This window comes from Poecilia latipinna, unplaced genomic scaffold (genome assembly GCF_001443285.1).
Source record: "Poecilia latipinna isolate Pla-1442-1.1 unplaced genomic scaffold, P_latipinna-1.0 Scaffold230, whole genome shotgun sequence".
Lineage (NCBI taxonomy): Eukaryota > Metazoa > Chordata > Actinopteri > Cyprinodontiformes > Poeciliidae > Poecilia > Poecilia latipinna.
In genome coordinates, this window is record NW_015112846.1 from 94,771 (window position 1) to 107,080 (window position 12,310).

At 38.1% G+C, this 12,310-nt stretch overlaps 1 long non-coding RNA gene across 1 annotated transcript in view; it reads right to left on the reverse strand.

The window, feature by feature from the left end:
* The window catches only part of LOC106947228 (uncharacterized), a 29,203-nt gene extending 17,087 nt beyond the window's left edge, over positions 1-12,116 (reverse strand). Inside the window, exons 1-2 of the long non-coding RNA XR_001424947.1 lie at positions 11,844-12,116; positions 8,044-8,168 (exon numbers count right to left, since the gene is read on the reverse strand). This is a non-coding gene — a long non-coding RNA (uncharacterized LOC106947228). The remainder of the gene's footprint in view (positions 1-8,043; positions 8,169-11,843) is intronic.
* Between the last annotated feature and the right edge of the window lie 194 nt (positions 12,117-12,310).

Genomic DNA, 12,310 nt, shown 5'->3' on the forward strand with positions numbered 1-12,310 from the left:
CTCAGTATTACTACAGTTATAAAACACCCAAAACATTTTAAAAGATTGCGATGTTTTCTCCAAATTGGTTTAGGTTTAGATTTAAAATAATCTAATGATCTAAAGTCAATATGGCAGTTCAAAGTGTCACAGAAACTCTCGCAACAACAAGTCACTGATTAACTTTTCTCTAGCGGGTTGAAAGGCCTGTTTTATACAAAACAGCCATGAACATTTTAGTACAGAACAGAAATGTAAATATTAGACTTTTATGCCCCATCCCATCAAACATGAGCTAACTTGATGCCTCGGTGTTAACAACTTTTGTCTGTGAAGAGAAATGCAAAAAAAAAAAAAAAAAAAATTATAAACAATCACCCAACTTAGTGCTGGTGTTGTTGAAATGAAGCAGGCTCTGCTTGAGGCTTCAATTTAATTTAATTTTCGTCAAGTGAAATAGGCTCATGAAACAGAAATCCCTTCAGGCACAGCTCAGACCTCCCAGCCTCTATTATGTTTGTAAATTTGTCTTTCTGATTACAAACGACTTAGCGTGGTAGTTACTCAGCTTTCACCAAGTGCACAAAAATTTCCAGAAACATATGGAGAGATTCAGAAGCACATTTACTTTCAGTTTTTTTTTTTTTTTTTATCAAATGGAAAGTCTGTTCCTATAACGGCACAAAGAAATGTCCTTCCTTTCTGCCTGTAACTGATCACGGTGATTCATCAAGTCACGCCTTCCCAAATTTCATCACAAACGTCAAATCTCCAGTTATTATATTCTTTGTAACCTGGGGGACAAGACTTTCCAGCAGACCAAAGCATTGTAGAATATTATATATAGTCTACTTGTATTTCTTTTTAGGAATATCATGAACATTTTGTACTGCACCTATTTCTTTCCACCTTAGCTCAAGTGTTCATTAGCTGCTCTCTCTGCCAAGCAGTTGCTTTTTAATGCCCCCAAGACCAAAAAAAAAAAAAAAAAAAAATCAATTTTCCTAATGTACATATGGGACACTGAAAGATCCTCACCCTGGATTCAAATTACATGAATTAGGGGGTATAGCAAGAAATATAGCAACTGAAACCTGTGGCTGCTTTTCTAAGGTGAACAGTTATCTTTTTTATACCATTTTTTTTTTTTAGTTCTTAATTTTGAAAAAGTTTTATTTTATGAACTTAAATCAATACGTGAAATGAAGGAAAACACTATCACTGTTTTGAAACTAAAAAAATGAAATAGAGCAGTAAGATAAGAGGTCTATTTTTTCTTTACGCTGCCTGGACAGGAGAACCAGTAGATAAAACAGTAATGACTAGAGGCGTGACTCAGCGTGGACCCCAAGGGAAACGACCCAAATCCACCCTTGCTTTGCTCTCCTGATGGAGATGTGTCAAGTAAAGTAGGTCAGGGGTGCCGTCACTCCAAACTGTTACTGACACTCAGAAGAAAGGAAGGAACGGCTTCCTTATTTACCCAGGACAGCCAACTCAGCTGATGCAACTCAGAGGGAAGGAGGGAAACTGCTTTGCACGTGTTTGAGTCTGTGTTTATCCAAGCAAATAACTCCCAATAAGTAATCTAATGGAACATTTTCCAACAAGTTTCTTCAAAAAAAAAAAAAAAAAAATGAAAGAGGAACAGTAGCTAATCCTTTATCTGCTTGCTTCCTGTCTAGTTGCAAGTGGAAAACTTTACTTTGACTTAGTGAACATTATGACATAAGGAAGAAGATTAGATATGCGTGTGCAAAAATATGTAAGACTGTAACAAAAAGCTTACTGGTTAAGGCAATAGTAATTGATTTTTTTTTTTTTACTGCTCAAACAGCAAAAAACAACTGCTATGTTCGGCTGAATGTCTCTAAGGCTTGCTTGTAAACGGGTGGTCAATGGGGGTTCAGAATAAGTGCAGCAAACCGATAATTGTTTAACTTGAATGTTTCTCTCTGAAAACAATCTACACTGCGGCAATGTTTTCAAAAGGAACAACTACTGCACTCGAAATGTGACATCTGTGAGCTTTTTACCACTTTTATCAGAAGAGCAATCAGTTCTGGCTTTACCTAGCTAACTCTGACGGGCACATTTACACTGCAAAAAATGTGTCGGTGCACAGGTTTTGAACATAGCAGTATGAGTTGAAATTTAGCTTACAAGTTAACAATGACAAATTAATGCTTCTTGACATGGCCTTTCTGAAGTTGTGTGGAGTTTGTTTCTTAAGAAACTCAGGTCTTGTGATTTTTTTTTTGGGAGGGGAGGGGTGAGGGGAGGTTGGCTAAGATGATGTGCATTTGTCTGGATTAGATAATACTCTTACAGCTGCAGACATCTTCCCTTGTCCTCTGCCAGGCTTTAGACTCCCAACATGGCAGCAAAACTCCCCAGTTGAATCTAATTGCAGCCACGCACCCCCTGCTGTCTAATGCGAGGATTAGTCTGCACATATTTGTTTCTATCCCTTCTTGAGGTTACCCCTTCCTTTCCCTCTCTTCAGCTCTCCCTCATGTCTCCTCCTCCTTCTCCTCCTACTCCTCCTCCTCCTCATCTCCACTGAGCCACACGGACTGCTGCGTTTATGGGCCTCTACAGCTTTTTTCTGTGGTCTGAGCGTCTCCTAGCCTGCTGACACACGCAAGGCACAAGCATTCAAGTGCGGCACAAAAACAGCCTCTAAACACCTCCATATCGTGCTGGGCCATAAACTCGTGCCTACACACTGAAGCATGTAAACCTGGGACGTGGCGCACGTTTGATTGTTTTGCTGTTGAACAAGCACACTGAGGCATTTGTGGATACTTGTGGATTGCCTTCGACTGCACGTAGAGGGTGGTATTGTGTGGTTAAAAAGAGAAAATTTGTGCTCTCTCATGTTTGGTTAAAAAAAACAACAACAAATGGCTGATTTATGGCTGCCAGTATAATTTCAGGACAGAATCTGAACAATGCTGTGATCTGACACAATGTAGAGGGCCCCATGGTTCTGATTCATCCACATTCAACGTATGTGTGTGTGTGTGCGTGTGTGTGTGTGTGTGGGGGTGAGGATGGGGGGCGGAAACACAAGTATGGATAAGAATTTCAACATGGCCTTTTGGGGTTATTTGTAATAAATTGAAATTTGTTTAACAGAACCTCTGCCATCTTTCAGTTTAAAAACGAAGACAGAATTGTCTTGCAACACTGCACACTTTCCAAAAGCACATTCGTTGGCCCCCGTTTTGCACACGAATGTGTCTCTGAGGTTAACCACGTTCAGCTCCGAGCTCACTCAGCTCTCTGACCAGGACAGTGAGAGGCCATGTCACTTATCTGAGGAATTCGCTCCAACCATCTCCTCTTCATAAACACTCCCCTGTGGAGTATGTTTCTCCCTTGTAGTTCTGCCTTTCCTCTTACACACACACCCCTGTAAATCTTCATGCTGTGCGGTCAGTTTGCTTTAGAAACAGCTGAAACCAAAACCCAAACAAGCGCGCACACAACTAAAACAAAATCCATCACGTGAAATTTACACAGCCAACAGATTCTACTTAAACTTTTCATAAACTGGAAATGCTCTGCTTCTTTTCCTTTTTTTTGTATGGAAAGGACTTCTAACGGTGCTGTATCAAAGGATACATTTCTATGCAGAGGATTCTGCTTTGTATTCTTTTGTATCCAAAAGTTCCCTTTCAACAGTCTTTTAATGTTTCTCAGTAACCTTTGTGTCACTCTTAGTTTGGAACATTAAAGCTCTGACAAAATGGCCTATCTACAAGGCAGGACCAGGACGTTTTTATTTGTAGCCATTTTATTACCTTTTAGCAATCTGGCAGTTCAGTGCTTTACATGATTACATCAATAGTGCTCATTGGGCGACAGGCAGCGTGGAAAGCATGGAAAAAAAAAATATGCATGTCAAAAAAGTTATTTTAATCTAATTTTAGCCTGGATGGGAAAAGGACAAATTGCACACAGCATTGTGTAGAAATATCTCTTTTCCTTGGCGTCCACCAGCGCTGTGTTCTTTTGTTTGTTTGCTGACTTGTTCTTTGCAGAAACATGCCTCAACACTGTCACTTATTTGGGTGAAGAATTTTTAATGACTAAAATTAGCACAAAGGACACAACATACCAATCTGGGTTGCCCAGTCTCTCGTCTGCTCAGTTAGCCCAATCTTCCCATTGTTGTGTCTCCTACATGTACCGCTGCAATCCTTCATCTACCCTGACAGCACTACTGATGTCCTGTCTTCAACGTCTGACTTTATATGAAATCCTGTTAGTATGTTAGCTTTAATTCTCCTCCTCGCAGTTTTCATCATACTTACCCATTATGCTTCTGACATTATGTTGACCATTTGGCTGTGTTCTCCTGTTGGAAGCCGAGGTGAATACTTGCCGATTTTCCATTTCCAGTTCATATTTTTGCTTAATTGTTCAGCACATGTCAAAGTCTTGTTCTAAGGTAAATGTAAACTGATCTGATACTTTTGTCAGACCTGCTATAGCGTAGCTGACATGCTTCCTCGCAGTGCTTACATATCCTGATATAGTTTATTATGGAACATTGTGATTTGAAAGCATTTGAAAGCTTTTGATCCATTAATGAATGAGTGTTTATGATGGCATGATCACTTTTTCAAATTTTTGTCTTAAAGTTTCAGAAAAGTCACTAAGATAAATAACTGCAGCATTCATAGTTCTTAAAAGACATGTTGCTCTGATGTGTAAAAAATGTCTTCAGGATTGACAGAAACCAACAGTGGTTTTAAAAAATATGGAACATATGCATGTACATGCAATGAACGTATCTCCATCTGATAAAATGCAGACAGACGTGTCCACAGAGTAAAACTGTGTTTTCCGTCAGAATGAAATTCCAGAGCTTCCGACTGATCCCAACGATGAGGAGAATGTAGCAAAGTGACGACAGAGATAAGAACGGTAAGGGGAGAATGTGATCTGGAGCACGTAGGTGTGTGTCTTTGATGTAAATTAGTGGTGCCCAAGTCCGGTCCTCAAAATGAACCTGAAAGACTGCTGGTGAGAGAATCCAGCTTTTTGTGTTGGAGGAGGGATTCTTCTAAAAGTTGCAGGATGGTAGCTCTTTAGGACTGGACCTGGGCACACCTGATGTCAATAAAATACATTTAAATATTTACTGTATAACTGTGTACCTTCCTGTCTGAGCTGGTTGGACATTAGAGAAAGGGAAGTTTGATGTAAATAAATGTTCAGTCTCATTTTTCTTTTGATCAAGACTGGAGAGACTGACTGATCACAATTTTTGCTCTGTGCTGAGGTAATCTGGTTATTTATCTACTGTGAGTAAGTTTAACCCTGTGTGTGACTCTGCATTTTTAGCAGGGTAATGCAACATGCAGGTCTCACCAGCCAGATGGACTCTCTGACTCCATTTATGCACTTGTTCAGGTGTATACATGTTAAGAGCCATTGTTTTCACTTCAGCCAGTCAGGAGTCATAGAAATGTTTGCAATCATGGCCGCATTTAATCATTGACATCGATGGCGTCCGACAAGATCGGTTGTTTATGCTCCATGTCACACAAAACACCCTGAATTATGTTGTTATTCCATTGTTTTTATCACTAACAAAGTCTAATAAATTCGGAGATTTAGACCGCAATAAGCTGAAAGTTCTGGATTTAATTGAGCAGTTTACATTTTTCAGTGATTTCCCCACCACCAACTCTCCATGAAGAGATTTTTGTCAACACTTTCACATTTTATGATCCCACTCCACTAAAAGCTGCAGTGTATGTGTGCATAACTATACGGCAGGGACTGTAACAAAAATTATGGTAGGTCAATCTATTGACTAACAATTGACTTCAAGAGTCAATTAGTGGCTAGCAAATAGTTTAATAATATAAAAACAATTATTTTGTTTTTGTTGATAAAATTATGGTTTAATTTAAATATACAGACACATATTAAAAGCATAAACTACAGAAATGTGAATTTCTAATGCACATTCTGGTATTTTGGGCTTCTTACACGCTGTAATTTTCTGTCTTTTTAAGACAGATATGTCAGATATGCTGCAAGCAACACAGTTTTGTGACAGAGCTGTACCTTTTAAAGTTTGTTTTTCATTAAAACAAACTTAAAAAGTTTAATGTGATTTGACTTTACGTTTCAAATGCTTGCCAATGGACTGATTTCTAAAGGTGTTACAAGATAAAAGGAATCGGAGTGCTGCTGCAATGACTTTAAACTCTTCATGTCAGCAGAAGGCCGTGTTCATTACTTCCTTCTGTATACACTGGTGAAAATGGGACAGCAGCTGTTGCATGAATGTCTGTGTTACAGACATTAATAAGTCATCTGGAAGGAATATAAAATCAATATTAAGACATCGTGGTTGGATCAGCTTCAAGCGCTCATGGTCTGACTGAGATGACCTGCTGTTGAGTGAAACTGCAAACTTCACAGTGCAACTTCAAAATATCAGAGGACGTCAAATATCTCATCTCCATAAGTTTACCATCTATTTACATAGACAATAAATTTGTAATTTCCCTTATTTCTAGTCTCAAATACCATTTTACAAGTAATAATGACAAATCCTTTGTGGCTACTACAGTTGTTTGTGTCCTTAAAAAAACAAAAAAACAACTGTACTAAAAGACAAGCGAAAACACATGTTAGTAATTTATTTCACTTGACATGTTTGTCCACTTAACAAAATAAAAGGAATTTGACCTTTTCAGACACATTGTTGTTGCTAAACACAATCTAAACACAATTTCACACAATTCTGTGCAGCTATTTCTTCCTTTCTTAGTGGAAACTGAAATGTTTTGGTTGTGTTTGTACGGAGAGGTTCATTTACAGATTTAGATGCAGTTATGCTTAAGATACCCAATAGCAAGAAATCTAGCAGATCTGCACTGAAGGTTATTCTAAAACCTGCAACTATGGAGGGAAAAGTGTTACACTGTTCTTTTTTCACATAGCAGGGTTTCTGTCATTTAGTTCTATATTCAGAAATGTTTAACCTCTTTGTGTTGCTTTTTACTGCCACTGGTTTTAGTGGAAATTATTTTTTTAAATACTTTACATACAAAGAAAACTTTGCCCACCTGTTTGGAAAAAAGGAACAATGATGTGAAAACAGAAAAAAAAAACTTTCAGGAATGAAAGTTGGCATAGTAACGCAGATATATTTAGCCATTTTCTTTTTAGTTTATTTTGAGTTTGATTTGAAAACAAAAGAGTAAAAGAAACAATAAATAAATAATAACATGCATAAGAAATATAGATTTCAGTCTAGTTGCAGCTCAGTTTTATGTTCAAAATGGGATAGGGAGAAGCATAAACCTATAAAAATCCTACCTTAGTACTTCAAAATCAAAGCGGTCATTGTCTCATTTTGAAAGACTCGTTAGTAGCCATTAGGCACCTGTGCTTAGGCATCCAACATTGGTCTTTAGCTTGCCTTTCCTTTCCCCTTAAGGTGCCGTTCACCTCATCAGGATGCTCTTCAAGATGTTTCATTTATCCCACTCAGCTCCTCTAGACTAGCAGCAGCAATTAGCCAATACCTGATGTCGCTGAGCTCATCATACCAACTACTTCTCAGTCCAACACTCCTCAGAGTGGTAGTAAGTGCCATCAATGGACAGCATGGAAAAGCTGTCATAATGTGCAGAAAGAGTAGAAGCTTCTTAGAGAGACAGCGGCAAATTGCAAGGCGTCAGATAGCTATGAAGTCATATGTCTTTTAAGTTACGATAGCATTTTCATAACAACTTCAGGTAACAGAATTACTTGATTGTGCTATAAAATGTATGCAAAGAAAAGACATACTCCATGCTCCTTTTTCAGTACTTAATTATTTGAAATAGTCCTTAGTCCTGCTTATTGCTCATCCTATCCAATATTCCCTAACCCATAGTCTCAGTCCTTGAGCAGAACAATTACTTTGTTCTCAAAAGTGAAGCATACGTCAGTGTTGTGCAAGTTCTACACCTTGAACCAGAATTTAAAAAAAAAAAAACATTTAATTGCTAAACAACGGTTATTTTTGAAGCTTAGGCATAATACCTTGTTGAAGGCACAGGTGTTCCACTTTATGCTGCAGTAATAGCTCCATATACTTGTAGTAGGATTGAAGAGGCCCTTGGCAGACCCTGAGGGGTTTTAGACATGCCGGCCTCCTGCTTGTCCCCCTGTAAAAACACAAGGAATACTCGGCTTTATTCTGTTATAATCCAGTCTGGTTTTAATTTAAACTGGGCCTCTTTGGATCCTGGCCAGGTAAAAGCTTCCCACTGAGAAGATATCGATCTCTCTCTCTCTCTTTCTCCCCTTCAGTCATTCTGACCTCTCTTGCTCCATGATGTAAAATGCAATCTTCTCTGCAGTAACACGGCATGACAAGAAGAGATACACCCTCGTCCTTGGGAAATATCACCATCAATCTGCCACCTTCACTGTGGCACACATTCTTCCGTCTACCTATGCCGACTCATCCAGTTGTTTCCACCCAGTTTCTCTCTCTTTATTGCTAGAAGCTTCCAGCAAAAGTGATATTGGAAGTAGGCTCTTGTGCGGGCGTTACATTTGATTTACTGATTGATTTTGTCCTTAATGGCCTTCCTCTCCTTACAACATCTATTCTTGGGTGTTTGACGCAGCCAAAGATAAAGCCTCCCATGCACTAAGTGGCGGCTGGGGTTTCCATAAACCATGCACCATTTCTAATTTCTCCACTTGTTTTTAGGAAAGGTTGCTTGATTATGAGAAAAATTGTGACACAATTATTTGGGCTAATGTTAAAATTATAATAATTGTGACTAAGCCTGGAAACCCCCTGATTTTTTTTTTTTTTTTTTTTTGTTTTTTTGTTTTTTTTTTTTTACTTTTAGACCAAAATAAAAGCATACTTGAATGTACCAAAATTAATTTTGATATATTTTTTTCTTGTGTGTTATCAAAACAATCTAAAGGTAAAGTTAAAACTGGAACACCAGCTATAGTCATTTTAAAACAAAAAATATATATATTTTCAGAGCGTCATGATTAGAGAAATAACAGAAGTTGCGGCATTGCTTAAGTTTACAGAACACCATTAAAAACAAATGACGCAGTGAGCTACACCGCTCATCTCCAGGTAGGATCTACATTCCATTATTTACATGTAATAAATGTTACATCGACAAGTGTAGCTAACTTAACATTTCTGGAGACAAATTATACCTTTTACAAAACAATGGCCGTCTTTTGTTGGGGTTCGGTGGGTTTGTTTTTAAACTTTGCGATCACACATTTTTCATTTGGGTGCAAAAATCCTTATTTCACTCAGATATTATGCTGGCCTTCCACAAACCTCTACTCTCACACCGTTTAAATTATTCTCCCATTGGAACTGCCTCTGTTTGTGGATAAACCTGCGATGTTCGCTCTGTTCTCTCTGGTCACTGATCTCTCTGAGAGCAACAGGCTCCAAAATAGGGCAGCAACATCAAGGTCATACCTTCATCTGAATAACTGAAAGTGTTAGCAGCCAGAGTTGTTGCCTCAATCCAAGGGAGAGCAAAGAAATCATCTATCCAAATGGAGAAAGCTAAAGTGTGAGGTGAGGTGCAGAAGTCAGACAGAAGCAGAAGATATATGGGTCACTAACAGAATATTTCTAAGCCCACATGATTTCCACCCCATCATCCCCCCCAAGTAGATAGCAAGGCTTAAAGTAAGAGCAGTGTAACATTTCAAAGTGAAAATAAGGATAAATGTAAGCTAAAAACTCCTGCATAAGGAGGTTCACTGTAGGAGCACAGCAGTAGGACCCAGAGAAAGCGCTTGGGAAAGGCTAAAAGCAGACCGGTTCTCCACATACAAATCTGATGGGATCTCAGTGCCTTTTGTGGGAGGAAATCCAAATCCACACGGCCCAAAAGATCTACTGCTGACATCCTGGTTTCAGACTCTGCTAGTGTTTGCCTTAAAAGTCCAGCAGCACTGTCCATGCACAATGAACCGTCACTCTTTAACTTTTAAAATTTTCGGTAATCCTGATGCAGACCATGTTGTCTCTCCTGCAGCCATGTGATCGCCACAGGGTTCAATGCACAAAGATCAGCTGGAACATATTTATATCTACAGAATAGCAGATATAGAAATGCACAACAAAAGAAAATCCTCAATGGGGCCATACATAATCACAAGAAACTTTAGACTTCCTTAGTAGTCAGTGGATAATGAGAAGCAAATGCTAAGAAAACATGAACCATCTGAAAAAAGAAGAAATAAATACCTTAAGGGATTTCTTAATGCATTATACTACAATTAACAATCTTTCCATAAACATTAAAACAATGTTTGCAGGTTACTGTAAAAAGATGAGAATTAAAAACTATAAATTTTAATATGCATAATAACTCAAATATTTAATATATTAGATATATTTGCCACCAAACTGCATATATAAAGTGGTTTGCAAACTATACTGAAAAACTGTAATGGATCAGCTTCCTTTGTACATGGAGTTAAAGATTAACATAGTAAAGCATATTTCATTTAGATTCTCTCTAAGTGCTTTATTTTTTAATTCAGGGGTTAATTACTTATTTTAGATTTAATTACTCTAAATCTAAAATCAATTAATTTTCCAACAACTGTATATGTGCCTTCTGAAAGCATATTACTTAGTATGACCTTATATTCACTGTTTTCATGCTGAGGCAAAAATGAAACAATGAACAATTTTGTATTCATATCTTTCCTGTGCAGGGAAAAACATGGTTTTCTTTTATATAGTGCCTGGCTTTGTTTTCGATAAAAACCTCGAAAGAAGGAGGGAAAGAAGTGATCAAAAAGAAGAGCCCCAGATATGTTGCATGTGAAAAAGGTCCCTTTGGGCTGTTTCTTTCAGCGTTATCTCTTATCAGCAACCATCTGTAGAAGAGTGAGGGTGTTGAGTCACAAGGAAGCGAGCAAACACCTCACAGGACTCTCAGTGTAAAGCAAATACAGAGCAACATCAAGACTGGATGAAAATGGTAAGGTCACACATGGAAATTAAAGTGAATGCTAATTTTTTGGTTCCTACCCTTTACATTTTTGAGGGAAGAAATGATTTAAAAACTTCAATTTCTGTTTGTCAAAGGCCTTAAAAACTCAGATCTAGAACAAGTGATGTAAAAACGGTCAATGTGTGACACTGGATAAAAGTGACAAATATATGTAACGTTTTAACTTTAGAAAGAAGCAAGAGATTCAGTTTTGGGCAGATGAACCTGGCACTGCTATGTGGTAATCCTCAGAGGAAGCACAGATAGATGGATAGAGACACAATAATCTTTTTGGGGGCAGAGGACAAAATCTTAGATTTAGGAAATTGCCAGAGTACATTCTGGCCTCCAGCTTGATCCCCTACAGTCTGACAGAACGGCGGACGTGGGTATTAGAAAATCTCCGGCAGATAGGCATTTGAACGGAGGTCCTCTGAGGCCATATTTCTATTTAGTTATTTTTGACACAAAAGTAATAGAAAAAAATAATAATTTCCATAGAATAGACTTCTGGAGATATTCTTTTTCTCCATATGAAATATCACAACCCTCTTCATTTCACAAATTAATAAAAAAAAATATGTTAATTATTAACATATGAAGTTTCTGTCGCTTAATTGCATCAGAACCTGATGTTTTCTGGTCGGACTGTTAAACTTTGGAATCCACTCTTTGACCCCAAAGTGGTAAAAGAGCTCCCCCTTGTGGCTAACACCAATATAACTCAGCAACCCTAACAGTAGATTGCTATTAAAGGGGAATGTTATGTAAAATCGACTCTTTTGAGTTTTATATTACGCTATAATGTTATTCCCTCATTAAAAAACATACCTGGAGTATTCCGTCATGCATCTTTGAGAAGTCATCAAATCTCCCGTGGCAGCCATTCGGACAGAGTGCCTAGCTTACTCTCTCAAAGTGCCGCCTTTTCCACAAGGCTGTAGCCTTCAGCGCTGCAGTCTCCAGCCGAGCTTCCGCCTCGCATTCCTCCCCTCCTGTCCCACTCAGTGCCACCAGACTAGCGGCAGCAGCAATTATTTCACTGAACACCTGGCAGAACTGCACTGTACTGAACTAGTCTATCAAGCTAATCAGTCAAGCTCAGAAAACGCTGAAGGCAGAGTGCAATATAAAGTTTAAGAGCTTCTTAAAGAGACAGAGGCCAATTTTAAGTACATAATCAAATTTCTTTTAAGCTATATTAGATATACAGCATTTTTATAAATGAAAACAGTTACTGGAAAATACATATTTCTCCCCCTCATTTAAAAAAATCTCTAAGACAGTCACTATATTTT